Raw genomic sequence first — 16,167 nt, forward strand, 5'->3', positions numbered from 1 at the left:
CGACTGACCATGTTTGTAACCTCTTCAAAAGGGCGCATGAGCCTGCAGGCATCGCGCATAAGCACCCAGTAACGGGGGAAAAAAATCCCCAGCTCTGCAGATCCAGTCCTACCACCCAGTTCAAACAGGTATTCGTTGACGGCTCTTTGTTGTTGCAGCAGACGTTCCAACATGAGGAGCGTTGAATTCCAGCGAGTCTGGCTGTCGCAAATCAAACGCCTGACTGGCATGTTGTACCGCTGCTGAATGTCAGCAAGGCGTGCCATGGCTGTATAGGAACGTCTGAAATGGGCCGACACCTTCCTGGACTGCCTGAGAACGTCCTGGAATCCTGGGTACTTTGAGACAAAACGTTGGACTATTAAATTCAGAACATGTGCCATGCAGGGCACATGTGTTAAATTGCCCAGTCTCAGTGCTGCCAACAGATTGTTTCCATTGTCACACACCACTTTTCCGATCTTCAGTTGGTGTGGGGTCAGCCACTGATCGGCCTGTGACTGCAGAGATGACAGGAGTACAGATCCGGTATGGTTTCTGCTTTCCAGGCACGTCATCCCCAAGACAGCATGACAACGGCGTACCTGGCACGTCGCATAGCCTAGGGGGAGCTGGGGGTGCACAGGTGTGGAGGAGGAGGACCCAGCAGCAGAGGAGGAAGAAGAGGAAGAAGACGAGGTAGAGAGCGAAGGAGGAGTAGAGGTGGTGGCAGAACCGCGTGCAATCCGTGGCGGTGACACCAACTCCACTGTCGTTGTTGAGCCACACATTCCCTGCTTCCCAGCCATTACCAAGTTCACCCAGTGGGCAGTGTAGGTGACATACCTGCCCTGACCATGCTTGGAGGACCATGCGTCAGTAGTCATATGGACCTTTGGCCCAACACTAAGTGACAGAGATGCGGTGACTTGGCTCTGCACATGGTGGTACAGGTGTGGTATTCCCTTTTTTGAAAAAAAATTGCGGCTGGGTACCTTCCACTGCGGTGTCCCAATTGCTACAAATTTGCGGAAGGCCTCAGAGTCCACCAGCTGGTATGGTAAAAGCTGGCGGGCTAAGAGTGCAGACAAGCCAGCTGTCAGACGCCGGGCAAGGGGGTGACTCGCAGACATTGGCTTCTTACGCTCAAACATGGCCCTCACAGAAACTTGGCTGGGGGCAGATGACTGGGAATGGGAACTGGTGGTCAAGGTGGAAGGCGGAGTGGAGGGTGGTTCAGACGGGTCAAGGACAGCAGAGGTAGAGCAGTAAGATGCTGGACCAGAAGGAGGGTGGCTTTTAGTTTGCCTGTTGCCTTTGAGGTGTTGCTCCCAAAGTGCTTTGTGCTTGCCGTTCATGTGCCTTCGCATAGAAGTTGTACCTATGTGGCTGTTGGGCTTCCCAAGACTCAGTTTCTGACTGCACTCATTGCAAATTACAACGCTTTTGTCAGAGGCACACACATTAAAAAAATCCCACACTGCTGACCTTTTTGAAGCTGGCAATCTGGCGGTAACAGTAGAAGTTGGCGGCGTTGGCGGCAATGGCGGGTGCGTTGGCCGGCTGACCACAGGTGCCGATACATGTTGTTGCCCTACTGTTCCCTGCGAGCTGTCCTCCCTGCTTCTTCCAAGTCGTATTCTCCTCCTGCCTCTCTGACTCTCTGTCTCTCCATCTGAACTATCCTCCTCTTGCTCTCTTCTACTGGGCACCCACAAAACATCAATCTCCTCATCATCATTCTCCTCAGATGCATCAATTTCTTCTGACAGCTCACAGAAGGAAGCAGCAGCGGGGACCTCCTCATCACTCATTATGTCCATCTCTGTTGTGTATTATTGATATTTAGACAGAATGTGAACAAGCTTACACAGCTAGATGGCAGTTGTTTGAAAATGAAGAACACACTGGGCAAATAATGCCTACAAGTGCACTACTATTGGTGCACTACTATGAAGAACAGCAAACAGCACTGTACACGTTAAAGAACAGTAAGATAAGTAAAATAAAAAAAAAATTATCGGGTTGGTGCTGCTGAACTACTAGGAGCAGCACAGTAGCACACCAGTCCCACTCCCCAACACTGCTAGACTAATAGCACTGGGCTCTTATAGTAGCAACTAGCAAAGTAAAAAAACAAAAAAGAAAATAAAAGCAGTCCTTACAAGGACTATTGGGTTATTACAGCAGTCAGCAGATGAGATCAGAAGAGATCAGTGCCCACAGCAGGCAGCTACATACAGAGCACTGCAGTAGAAGGTAGATTACTAGCCAGCAAAGCTACCTAACCTAAAATGTCCCTCAAATCCCTGCAGACTTCTGTCCCTCCAATACAGAGCAGTATCAAGTAGATTACTAGCCAGCAAACTTACTATCAACTGTCCCTCAAATCAGTGAAATCACTAACAGCTCTCTCCCTACACTAGCTCTTCCAAGCACACACAGGCAGAATGAAAAAACGCTGCAGGGCTTCAGTTTATATATGGAAGGGGAGTGGTCCAGGGGGTGTGGGGGTGGTCCAGGAGGGAGAGCTTCCTGATTGGCTGCCATGTATCTGCTGGTCTGGGGTGAGAGGGCAAAAAAAAGCGCCAGGTAAGGCGAACCCAAAATGGCGAACGTCGCGCGACGTTCGCGAACATTCGGCGAGCGCGAACAGTCGATGTTCGCGCGAACAAGTTCGCCGGCGAACAGTCCGCGACATCGCTAGTTCTGATACACAAGTAGGTCAGAACTGAGAAACAAAAGATTGACCACACATTATATACCCTCTGGTGGGGAACTTCATGGGAATGGTATGTGAAAGGAGTACGGAAGGGAGTATAGGGAGTGAGGAGGAGTACAAGTCAGTGTGATTAGCTAGTTATGTGAAAATAAAGGGAGTACCACTATGTGCGAGCTTCAAAGATATTGCACCTTGTTACTGAGAACAAAAACATAACAGTAATACGAACCTTCTCACAGATGTTACACATAACCTTGAACAGTTTCTAGAAGGGCCTCATGGGCACCTAGAAACTGTTCACTCCATTAAGGGGGGCCAAGCAAGGCCTGCAAGACTTTTCCCCTACAACACCTCCCTTTTGTCAGTATTTCTGACAACAATAATAGAAAACAAACAATTAAACATAGCATACCTTATAAATGCTATGCATACAACCTATATGAGGATACATCTGGTATATAATGTTCATACACTGTGGTGGTTCATTGAAGTCAATTTTAGCCTTTTAGTGTTCTTAGGATAGAACAGAACAGGTTTAGAAGAACTTGCCTTTATAAAAGAGTAAGACAATAAGGAGGTACAGCAAGAACAACAGCAACAAATGATGTTAGGTAGACAATAGATGACTAGAAGGATGACACCAACACAAACGAGGACATACAGAATGGTATGGAAAATCTTAGCACTGATATCTTGGAACCATGTGGATGGGTCCAACCAGGGGAAGATGGATTGTTCCTTGTGATTGGTTAAAAAGGTGTCCTTCCTCTGCTAAACCTTTACCAGGTGCTTGTCATCAATGTAATTACAACTGTACCTAACCCTCCTTGACTAGCTGGAAGATAATCTAACACTAAACAATGCGGCAGAACTTCCTTCTTCAATTGTTGGAGTTCATGACTTACTATCTTCAAACTGTTGTCATAGTCATTAGTAATGTTATCAAGCAACAACATACTAGACATAAGGCTAAAGGCTTTCTTAATGCAACATCTATTTACCTCAGGGGAAGTTAAAGAGAGCTCTTGCCTTACCTTTAAAGATGCACGCTTCATTAGGAAGTGTGCTGGAATCTGAGCTATCTTAATATCTTTAGCTTCCATATACCCGGTGGGATGAAGCAATTTAGCAATCATACATACACCATGGGAGCCTTTTGGTAGCCACGGATAGGCACATTCACCACAAACAAAGTAATAAGGTGAAGGTAAAGTGTAAGGAGGTATAGATGATTAGCGGAACTGTTGATACAAAGGCCATCAGAACATAAGTGTACCAACTTACCAATATCCTTGGGCGACACCGTTTTATGAAACTGGAGAAGTGTCAAATTACCTCAAGGCCTGTTAACTATATCCTCACAGGATAGAGATTCTGCTACGTATGTCATACTGCGAGCTGACAAAGGATAATGTGTACATATCCATCAATCAGTAGTAGTGTGGATGCTGTTATAACATACATTTTAACAAAAGCATTATCATTAGGCTCAAACAGTTATGCATATAAGGCTCTTTTGACAACCTTAACCTGATCGGTTGACGACATATTAGCCTCCGAAGTTGGTGAGGCTGCTGTTTGTTTACTTGTGAGTTGTCGTGGCCTGCAGGCTTTATGAGTGCTATCGTCAGCACAGCAACGAAGATAATGATGTGCAGTACGGAGACACAGATGATAAGTCTTTTATCTGGCTTTGGGCCAAAGCATCTGGCGCACACAGAGACATAATGGTGCTGCTGAGGATCTTCACCCGATGGGGACCTACGTCTTTTGCACTGCACGTTAGGGTCCCTGGGACTTAGGTGGTGGAGGGAAAGAGGCGTTATTATGTCCTACAATTCCCCCCCACTTACACCGCAGGTGGAAGTTGAGATTTCGGTTTCCCTTCAACCTTTACAGCTGTTTCTGTGACTAGGAGTACCTGGAATGGTCATTTTCAGCGAGGTTGAAGATCTTTGGCACTGTGTCTCCTTATGAGGATCCAATCTCCTGGAATGAGAGCATGTGGTTCCAGAACATCCGCTGGATCTGGTAATGAAGAATAAACTCGAGAACACAATTTGGTCAGTTCCTTATGTAACTGAGAAACATATTCTGTCATTCTTCCATAGTTCATGCAAAGAAGATGAGTAGAAGGAAAGTACTGAGCCATGCGTGCTTGTCTCCCAAACAATATTTCATATGGGGAGAGTTTACTTAGCCTTTGGGGAGTGTGCATGACAGACATAAGCACTATATCAAGGGCATCTGGCCACACAAGTTTAGTCTCTGCACATACTTTACTTAGCCTGCTTTTAATAACACCCGTTAGACTTTCCCACTAGCTTGGGGATGATATGGTGTGTAACATTTGATGAATCTCAATGTCTTTGTGCAGATTAATTACATTACCTGTCCCGTGAAACGTGTACCTTGATCAGAGGATAATACCTCAGGCAGTCCATAACTGCAGACAATCTCTGCAAGTAACTCTTTAGCTATAGCTTCATCTGAAGCTTTTACAATGGACCCAGGGAATTGGTCAACACAAACAATTACATATTCATAGGTACAACATTTAGGTAACTGTAGGAAATCTATCTGCAATATCTGAAATTGTTACATTGGTTTAGGTCAGTGTTTGAAAGGTGTTTTAATACTACATCACATATCCCCCCTTAAAAAGTGTGGGTGAGATCATGTGAGGCAGCAACCAAATATGGTAACTGAGCACGGGGTGCAACAGGGCAATCACCTAAATGCCAAAAAAAAAAACAAAAAAAAAAAACATCAACATTCGGAGTATGTGTACATCTGGCTTTAAGCCAATGTTCCTTCTCCTCAGGTTCCATTTGGTCCTGAAGGGCTGATAAAAACAGCACTAGAGGGAACAGGTAGAGGTGGTTCTTTTACAACACATGCTTTAAACATTTTATAACACAATGCTGCTTGCTTTGCAGCTACATCAGCATAGGCATTATCTTGTGCTACAGGGTCAGAGGACCCAGTGTGGGCTTAGTACTTAATGACTGCAACCTGTTTCGGTAGTCGGATGTGGCACTACCGGATGGGCTGCAATAACAACTTTGTTAACTGCTCTGAGATCCTGAACAAAACGCCACTCATGCTTGCCGGGCTTTTTAATTGGCAAGATGGGCATATTGACAGGGCTAATCCTATGGTTTAACACTCCCTTATCAAGTAACCCTTGAATTACTGGGCAAATCCCCTATACCTTTGCCCTGGACAGTGGGTAGAGTGAGATTTTGGGCGGGGGGGGCCCTTGGGTCTACTTGTATGGACACTGGTGGGATGGATGACATGAACCCAACATCTGTTGGTGAGAAAGCCCACAAATCACTTGAAACACATTGTAATTTAGGAGGTACAGAATCTTCCTCCTCAGAAATTTCCTTTAGTGACAGAAGATTATCAGTATCTAGTGCATTGGTCATCTCAGACACTTATGGAGGCAGGACAGGCACAAATACTGCATCCGGATTACAGTATATGGTGCACACTGGTTTAGAAAGGATGTCCCTACCTATGAAACTGTTAGGGATGGAGGCGCTTAAAAGAAAGGCAGCTTTTGTGGATACAGGACCAATGGACACTTCCGATGGGCTTGTTTCTGCCATAGGGATAGGATTTCCTCCAACTCACACTGCCGTGACTACATTACCAGATAATGGCAGGTTTGAGTGAGTCTTTAAAACTGAGCGGGCAGCACCAGTATTCAGTAAACAAAGTTAGGGTCTTTTAATTAATAAACACTTCAATTAGGAGGTCTGGATGGTGATTACAAGTGTTTGGAAATACTGGTACCGGGGCTGCGTCGCACCTTCAAGCAGGATTTATGAGGGATGCATTGGAATGTGAAGGATGCATTGGAATGTGAAGGGGCTGCATCTCCTGCAGGGAAAGGGCTTTCTTTGGGGATATGCACTTTTATGCATAATGCCCTTGATTATTACAATTAACACAAACAACTGTCTTTTTATCACGGTTATCTGACCTGTTCTGCTGTCTGTTAGTTATTGTTTATGGAGTTTTGGGAATTATCCTGGAAGTTGTTAGACTGTTGCTGAACGAGTAACACCTGCTGGGGCTTAAGACAGGAGTTCTCAACTTGTGGCAACGGCAATTATCTTTTCTAACTTCTTATGCTTCCAGGCAAGACTATGTATGCTGAGGTTACTTTGAGGATCATTTAGTAGTCCTACCACAAAGGTAATAGCATACTGGACAGCAGACTCTTGGGCATCTTGGTTAAATTTGAAAACTATTTCCCAAGAAGCTTCTGAAAGAAAAAAAAATGGTGCTTACTGTACTTTTCAGAGCATGTTAACAGACTCCGACTTGGGCTGGGTCAACAGGGTTAGTATCTCAATACATTTTGTCTAACATTTGGTAATCCCCTGGACCACACACTTTGAGTACAAATAATATATTGGTCTAATTAGGCTTATGAGCACCATTGACACACAAGAGTTCCTGTGCAAATTTGTGTGGATTAGTATGGGGCTGTGGAACATCTTGAAAAATCCTTCTAAGATCTGTGTGTTTTTAGTTAGACGCACTTCTGCAGCGTCCCCCGTCGCCCCCCTTTTTCTCTACTTTGTATTGTACGGGCGGGGTAGAGCTTAGCTGTGGGGCTGGGGACAGCCTGCTCGTCTGTATCTGAGCTATAACTTTCAGAGAACTTATCTCTGAGCTGTTTGTCTTTTTGGTGTCAATTTTTTTTTCACTGTTCTCTATTATCTAACTTAACCCTTCTGCTATCAACTTTTCTTGTTCCTCTCTTTGCTTTCTAGCTTCCTTTGATTCTTAGGCACTTTCCTGACTTTCTAGGGCACATACTTGACCATTTACCTCTTTTGCTGCCGCTTTCTTGCTCTTAGCTATTACGGGAAAACAACCCATCATAGAGTGGGGAGGCTGACGGCTCTATGTATGCCTTATGAGTTACAACCACTCAAGTCTGTGGGGCTAAAGCTTCTGATATATCACTGCTGTGCTGCGTATGTATTTAAATGCTTGTACTCTTGTCTGGTGATCCCATGTATCATTGGGAGGAATGGCAAATGACTTACTCTCTGTAAGTGTACTCCACTTAGGCAAGTAAGCCACTACATCTTTGCCATATTTAACAGCAATCACACTACCTGGTGAATGCTCTACAGTCACTCGGCCTAGCGACTGTCTTGCGCTCACTCTCCTTGGTGAACGCGCAGAGGTGATCAGCCTCTGTTCACAATCCTCCCCACTAGGGAGAGATGCTCCTAACGGAGTCTTACACTCATTCTGGCCAAATGCCTTAGTGAGCCTATTTCATCTCAACTAAAAAAATGCCCTCTTCCCTCAAGTACGCATACTATCTTGGGGTATACTGGGGTCTAACCAGGTAAGTTAGTACAATTCTTATAAGCAGCAAGAGTATAGAAAAGTTAGAACTCTTTTTTTTTTCTTTTCACTTTGCAATTTGTCCCCAATCACATGCACATTCATACAGGACACATGGTCAAGACAAACATAGATACCTCGAGTGATCACCTTGGGTCAGGCTGCTTGCACAGCAACACCCTGTCCGTTTGGAACCGGAGAAGAAAGGAGACAGAACAAGGTATGCTTACCCTGTGTGGCCACTCCTGTCCCGTTAGTTCTCCGGGTCCTCACTGTGGATGGGTGAAGTCAGCGTCTCGAGCCTGCCCGCATTCTCCACCATTTTGAAAGGGAATAATCCAAAGACCGGAGATCACCGAGGTAAAAGGAATAATCCAAGTTTATTATTTATATAATAAACATACACGAGCTCCGTGGGTTCTGATACACAAGTAGGTCAGAACTGAGAAACAAAAGATTGACCACACATTATATACCCTCTGGTGGGGAACTTCATGGGAATGGTATGTGAAAGGAGTACGGAAGGGAGTATAGGGAGTGAGGAGGAGTACAAGTCAGTGTGATTAGCTAGTTATGTGAAAATAAAGGGAGTACCACTATGTGCAAGCTTCAAAGATATTGCACCTTGTTACTGAGAACAAAAACATAACAGTAATACGAACCTTCTCACAGATGTTACACATAACCTTGAACAGTTTCTAGAAGGGCCTCATGGGCACCTAGAAACTGTTCACTCCATTAAGGGGGGCCAAGCAAGGCCTGCAAGACTTTTCCCCTACAATCTACACTATTTTCAAAATGTTGGCAAAATCCCCTGAACATATATTGGCACATATATTTGACCTATTTCCATATTCATAGCACAGTTGTGCTATATAATGAAATTATTATATCATTCATCCATGCATAGATGAAAGTACTGAGAACAAAACACACAAGTAGTAGTAAAAACTATTGTCCAGTGCTCTACGAGCAATTCAACAATGCTCTGTTTAGGATGTTAGTACTTTGGCACTCTGCAGGGTAAGGGTGATTGGGGTAACTACAGGCAACATCAGAATAGCTGGTAGTTTGTAATCCTAGTAAACAGTATTTTTCATGTAAATTTTGTGTTTGCATGGTACAGTCATTACATTCTGCTAAATGTAGCCTGCCAAAGTAAATTTAAACAAAGTAATCTTTTGTGGCACTGTGCATAACAAATATTGTCTGAGAAATGTTGGTGTTTGAGTTTCATCAAATAGCTAATTTCATACCAGATCCTACTTACATGTTTTACTATTTCAAAGACTGATAGGGTACTGACCCAAGATTATTTTGCACATTATATATTTCTGTCACCCTAAGAAATAATTCAAAATCCATTTCAGTAATGTTAGTTGAGCAAAATAAACTTGCAATATATGTATATATATATATATATATATATATGTATATGTATATGTATATGTATATATATATATATATATATATATATATATATATATATATATATATATATATATATATATATATATTATTTAAAGTTTGCTTCCTTCAGTCTTGGAATTCACAATAACAGCATGCAGGCAGGCGGCATATTTAAGACACTGTTATTAATGCAAGTGGTGTTGTGCATGCACCAGGATGGGGGACCTAATGCCCATGCGTGGCACCCTACAAAATTCTACTGTAAGAGACGGGAGTGGGAATGTAAGGAGTGCAGTGACATCAGGGGACCAGAGAATGTGCATTGATCAATCCCATAGTGCAGCATAGCACGGCAAATGTTTTGACCACAGTTGGATCATATTTCTGTGTTTTTTATTCAGTTATTACAGTTTTGCTAATGAAGGTGAATTGCCCTTTAAGCTGTGTCTTTCCCAAGGAACCTGTTATCTTATATTGTTACAATTACTTATTTATTTTGAATTTGTTACAAAAGTATCTTATCTTCTGCTGTGGCTGTTCTGGGCTCTTTGCCAAAAGCAATTAAGTTAGAAACTTTGTTTCTTTTTCTGGCTGTTCAGTGCAGAGAAAAACAGGACAAATGAGGGCTGCAGGTTGAGCTGTCAAAAGAGGGTCTGTCCCTCTAAAAATGGGACATGGTCAATCCCAATGCAGAACTGAAAGCAGCCCCATCCATATCCAACAAATACACAATATTCTTGGGCCTAAAAATTAACTAGAAGACATCATTCCTCTTTGCAACTGCGATGTCACAGAACTGGTAGTAAGACAAAACAGAGGCGCCAAAAGGATAAAAATAGCTGAAAGCACTTAAAAACCCAATGGGTAATTCAGAGGAAGTAGTAATGAACTTACCTCCTCCAAGCAGACACCAACGAAAGTGGTAATTTTCAATAATAGTTTATTCACAAAACAGTATTGCAACGCGTTTCGCAGGCATTTCCTGCTTCATCAGGCAATATGGAACGGGAACAAAAACAACAGTGTCTTTGTATAGAAGTTCATTACTACCTCCTCTGAATTACCCATTGGGTTTTTAAGTGCTTTTAGCTATTTTTATCCTTTTGGCGTCTCTGTTTTGTCTTACTACCATATCGAGTCCACCCCGAGTGGAGGGGTATCATCCCCGTTTTCTTCTTCTACAGAGAGCGACGTCTTATTCCTGAGTGGGGTCAGGATAATCTCCCCACCTGCCTATACAGTGGTTGCCTATCGGTAACCCTGGTTTGTGAGTATTAAAGGAAAACTATACCCCCCAAACAATGTAGGTCTCTATAAAAAGATATTGCATAAAACAGCTCATGTGTAAAACCCTGCTTCATGTAAATAAACCATTTTCATAATAATATACTTTTCTAGTAGTATGTGCCATTGGGTAATCATAAATAGAAAATTGCCATTTTAAAAAATAAGGGCCGCCCCTTGAGATCGTAGGATTCACTGTACTCACAAACATACCAACAAACCCTACATGTTAGGTCACATGAGCCAATTAACAGACAGAGTTGTGTCTTTTGCTTCCACACTTCTTCCTGTTACAGTTAGAGTTGAAGTATTTCTGGTCAGGTGATCTCTGAGACAGCACAGAGACCATCACGAAATGGTGGCTCAAGGCAAGAGATGTAAAAGGGCAATATTTACTTAAATATATATTCCAGTTTGGTAAGATTCTTTAATATGTCACTTAATATGATATGAACTATCTGTTGCTTAAGTGTTCATTTTGGGGGTATAGTTTTCCTTTAACTTGTTTACTCTACCAGTACTCCTTGTAAAAACATATTACACTATTGGGGCTCTTGGTGTTCCTTTTTGTCTCCTTGCTGTCACAGAACTGACTTTCGCCTCTACCTGGATATAAAATGGACAGCAACTTTCAAGTACAGGTATGGGATCCGTTATCTGGAAACCCATTACCCAGAAAGCTCAGAATTTGGTAAGGCCATCTCCCATAAGATTTTTAAAAAGTATTTCCTTTTTCTCTATAATAATAAAACAGTACCTTGTACTTGATCCAAATTAAGATATAGTTAATTCTTAAGCAAAACCACTGCTTGAGTTTATTTAACGTTCACATGATTTTCTAGTAGATTTAAGATATGACTATCCAAATTACGGAGATCCGTTATCCAGAAAACTCCAGGTCCCTAGAATTCTGGATAACAGGTCCCATACCTGTATTTGGGGATTAATATACATTAATAATTATGCTTCATAATAATGGGCATCCTCTACCCAAATTTATTTATATATTCATTAAGATACGATTTAAATTAATGGTTTGTATAATACCTTCCAATGTGTGAGCAACCCTTTTAACTTTTGATTGTACAGACATATTTCTTCCCTCCCAGTCTAACAAAAGATACACACTGTCGCACCCTCTGTTAATAAATAGAATACCATTTCTCACAAATACAGTGTTATTTAAAACTTTATTTGTTTGTTACATTTCTGTAGCACCTATTTGGCTGATTTACAACTAGTGTGAGCATGGGCTACACACAACCCTCTTTCACCAAGATGGGCTTTCGCAATAATGGAAACACACGTGCTGATGTTGTTGAATTACAACTCACTAAAATACACAAAAATACAGTTGGACGCCAGGTGTTCTTTGCAAAACAGTAGAACAGGTTATATTTAAAACAAAGCGCCACAGGGATTGTGATACTCACACAAGAGGTAGCCACTGTACATCTCCAAGTACATTCACAAGTGTAGCAGACACTGCATATAGACCCACCACACTAGGCATAGCCCAAAGTCATTGAGAGATCACCTTCCAGGGTTTCAGTAACTCATGTGGCTTGGACCCCCACAGCAGACTTGGAACAGGGTTACACCATAGCCTAATTCCCTCATCACTACTGCGGTCCCTTCACTACAGGCAAAGCAAAGCCTGGGGGAGAGCTACTCCCTTCTATTCTCCTAGTTGGAGCTTGAGCTGCTCTATCTCACTAGCCTCACTCTCTCTATAAAGTGCTTTAACAGGAGCTACACTACACACTAGCTCACCTCGTTCACGGGGTCCCTGTACCCCGACACTTCTGGGGTCTTGTTGACTCCAGGCTCCAGCGCCGGATTTCACTTTTGGGTGCCCCTAGGCCGCGCGGTCCGACCAGGCGGCCGCGCGGTCCGACCAGGCGGCCGTGCGGTCCTAGCGCCCGCCTTCCCAGCGCACCGGCGAAAAAACGCCGGCGCAGCTGGTGCAGTTGAACGGCGGCTGGGGGGCATGCCGTCCCTATTTCTTTGCCGCCCTAGGCCCGGGCCTATGCGGCCTTGCCGCAAATCCGGGCCTGCCAGGCTCAGTGGAACAACTGCCCAGGTCGACTGCTGCAGGCCAAAGAGGAAGTGCGCCACCTTGCAAAGCACTTTGTTATAGCACTACAGGAAGTGGTTACAACCTAGAACCAATGGCATAGGTATGCAAATAATGTATTATATGTAACATGAGGTTTCACCCAGCAACAGTGCAAAGGAGGCACTGGCACGGGAATGAAGCCATAAGGGCCATTACACTTATGGGTCCCTATATTTCATTTGTGAAAATTTCACACAAAACAGAACTGTTGTATCTGTTATAAATACTCATTTATCTGGAATTAAAATATAGTTTACTATGTTTATAGCTACTTACAATAATATGATTTCTTTTACCTCAGTGTTCTTCGGTCTGACTGCCTGATATGTACATATAAAACTATTCTGTTAAAAAAAATGCATGAGGTATGATTCATAATTGAAAAGTCCAGAGTCCACCACTACCAACTTCTGCTTATCTCCTGTAACATATATACAAAGCTAAAGGGGAAAGCGTGACTGGCTGTTTCCAGCTCATGGAATTTAGTAGGTCATAGAATCCAGGAGTAGAGGGACGGGAGCCGCAAAAAGGAGAGAAGAGACAGGAGTTCAGTTAGGCAGTAAGTGCGGAGCCCTTGAACCATTACCCGGGCTGAAGCAGTGAATGTGAGGTCTGTGAGTCTGAAGGAAGACAAATAGCAAGCGATTTCTGTTTTTATGCAATTTGAATGAACGGTAGCTATATTGTGTGTGTGTGAGCGATTCTGGAGTTGAAACGAAAATGCTTGAATGGCAGAATTTCGTGTTGCACAAATTTGACTGACTTTGCATTAGTTTACTAGCGATTATTATTTGAGTGCTGGCACTTGAACACTTGAACATTTTGTATATTTCATTTTTATCTTGTTTGGACAGCTGGCCGCTTGCACTCTAATTAAAAAGAGCAACAAGTACTTATAAGCAAGTAGTAGTTTGCTGAGCACCTGCCTTAGTCTTTGTTATAACGCAGTAACATACCATACAACATATCCATTCGGTTACAGGTGTGTTTTCAAGTTTAAACTACAATTTTACCTTCACCTATAATCACAAGTTCGAAAGATTTAAAAACTAGACATACACATAAAAATAACGGCTACTAATATCATTGTAGGTAAATGCTGATACATGAAGTATATGATATTGAAAACCTGAAGTAACATACTATGAATACCTAAATTATTGTTATGCCCAGTATTTAGTAGCTGCTCAAAATAGGTTGCTTCTATAGTATACTAGAAAAGGCTAGGTGTTTATTTAACCATTTAATTTTGGAACCCTAGAAAACAAGCATTACCCAACAAGGATAGCAGTGTACTCCTGAAACAAATTGTTTTTGCATTTTACTCGCAGCCGCAGCACTACTTCAGTCTGTGTTTGTGTGTGGTGAGTGTTTGATATCATGAGCAAAAGGGGCCGCTTATTTATAGGAACATGGAGGCGGAAGAAGGGGCTTTATTTAACATTGGGGGTGGTAGGCTTGGTGTTCCTTGGTTTCTCGTTTATTGGAGGAGGTGAACAAGAAAATGGCAAAAACTCAGCAGATGATGGTGAAGCAGTTGAGCATCTTGAACCCAGAGAACAAGATGACCCAGAGGAGGATGCACATGATTATGAACAGCTAAGGAAGCCTGTATATGAGAAGCCCCCATTGGACCCCAATGCTCTTGGAGAGTTTGGGCGGGCTGTGAGACTCAACCTGAACGGGAAGGAGAAAGAATTGGAGACAGAAAGCATAAATAAACATCAGATCAATATCTACCTCAGTGATAAAATCTCCCTTCACCGTAGGCTTGAAGAGAGATGGAATCCAATGTAAGTTAACATTTTTATAAATGTTATATATTATTCCTTTATGCTTTATAAAGGGAACATGTACAAATTATGTTTTGCCTTCCCAGTAGATATTTCTAAGACTAGGAGGAATAGAAGAAGGAAGGTCTAAATCACTGGGGGGGGTCTAAATGTTCGGCAATCCCCAATGATTGTAATCACTTACCTGATACCCCAGGCCACTGCTCATGTTAGAGAACTGGACCGCTTGGAGTATTTTTCAGCACCATGGAATGATTCTCTTTTTCTGCTTTTCTTTTCTTCAAAACCTGTGGGCTGATGCATGCACAGTAGAGTAAAAAAAAGCCGGCTTCATTTTTAATATTCGGCTTTTCTACTACGCATGCACACCCGCAAGAAGGAGGATGAAGCAGGAAGAGGTTCAGTCCATGGTGCTTGCTGAAAAGTATCCTGGGCTGGTGCCGTTTTCTGCTCACTGAAGCACAAGCCCAAGGTATTTGGTAAGTGATTATAAGAACAACATTTTACCTTTCCACGTTGATCAAACCCCCTCAACTCCTAAAAACTTACTGAAGGTCAACTCTGTATTCAATAAGTAAACATTTTCAATGACAGTATCTGTATCTGTGTTGTGGCACAGATAATTCTTTTATATGGGATATACAGCTTTGTTGCAACCTTCTTTCACTACACCTGTGTTGTGGTTTTATTCTACCCCATAGCAAGGAATATAGCATTTTGCTACTTTATCAGACCCGTAAGCATCTATTACCTTCTGTCAAAGGCCTCAGAGAGCTCTTTCATTGTAAGCATGGTGATACCACACGCTTCAAAAACAAAGAGCAAAGCAGACACATCCCCATATTTAGTATGCGACAGTAACCCATAGCAACCAATATGTTTGCTTTGGATGCATTATTGTCTTTTATAACACAACCCTTTAAGTGTCAATTTTAATTTTAGGTATTTAAGCCTGTGGTGACTGTAGAGGAGTGCTTACTTTCTCCACATGCAAAATTTGCATTTTCGGTTATTTAAACTGCACAACTGACTGCAAAATGTATATGGTGCATGATATTTGTGCTCATACAGACTAGCATTCTTAAAATTACAGAAAGGTCAATTATCCGGAAAACCCCCAGGTCCTGGGTATTCTGGATTACAGGTCCAATAGTGAGTGCAAAGCGCAATCTGGTTGTGGTAAATAGAGTGTTTAAAGGGGTTGTTCACCTTTGAGTTAACTTTTAGTATGATGTAGAAAACAATATTCTGAGACAATGTGCAATTAGTTTTAATTTTTTATTATTTGTGTTTTTTGAGTTATTTCACTTTTTATTCAGCAGTTGTAAGCAAACTGGTTGCTAGGGTCCAAATTACCTTAGCAACCATGCATTGATTTGAATGTGAATATGGAATATTAATAGGAGAGGCCTGAATAGAAAGATGAGTAATACAAATTAGCAATAAAAATACATTTGTAGCCTTACAGAGCATTTGCT

Source organism: Xenopus laevis, chromosome 6S (genome assembly GCF_017654675.1).
Source record: "Xenopus laevis strain J_2021 chromosome 6S, Xenopus_laevis_v10.1, whole genome shotgun sequence".
NCBI lineage: Eukaryota > Metazoa > Chordata > Amphibia > Anura > Pipidae > Xenopus > Xenopus laevis.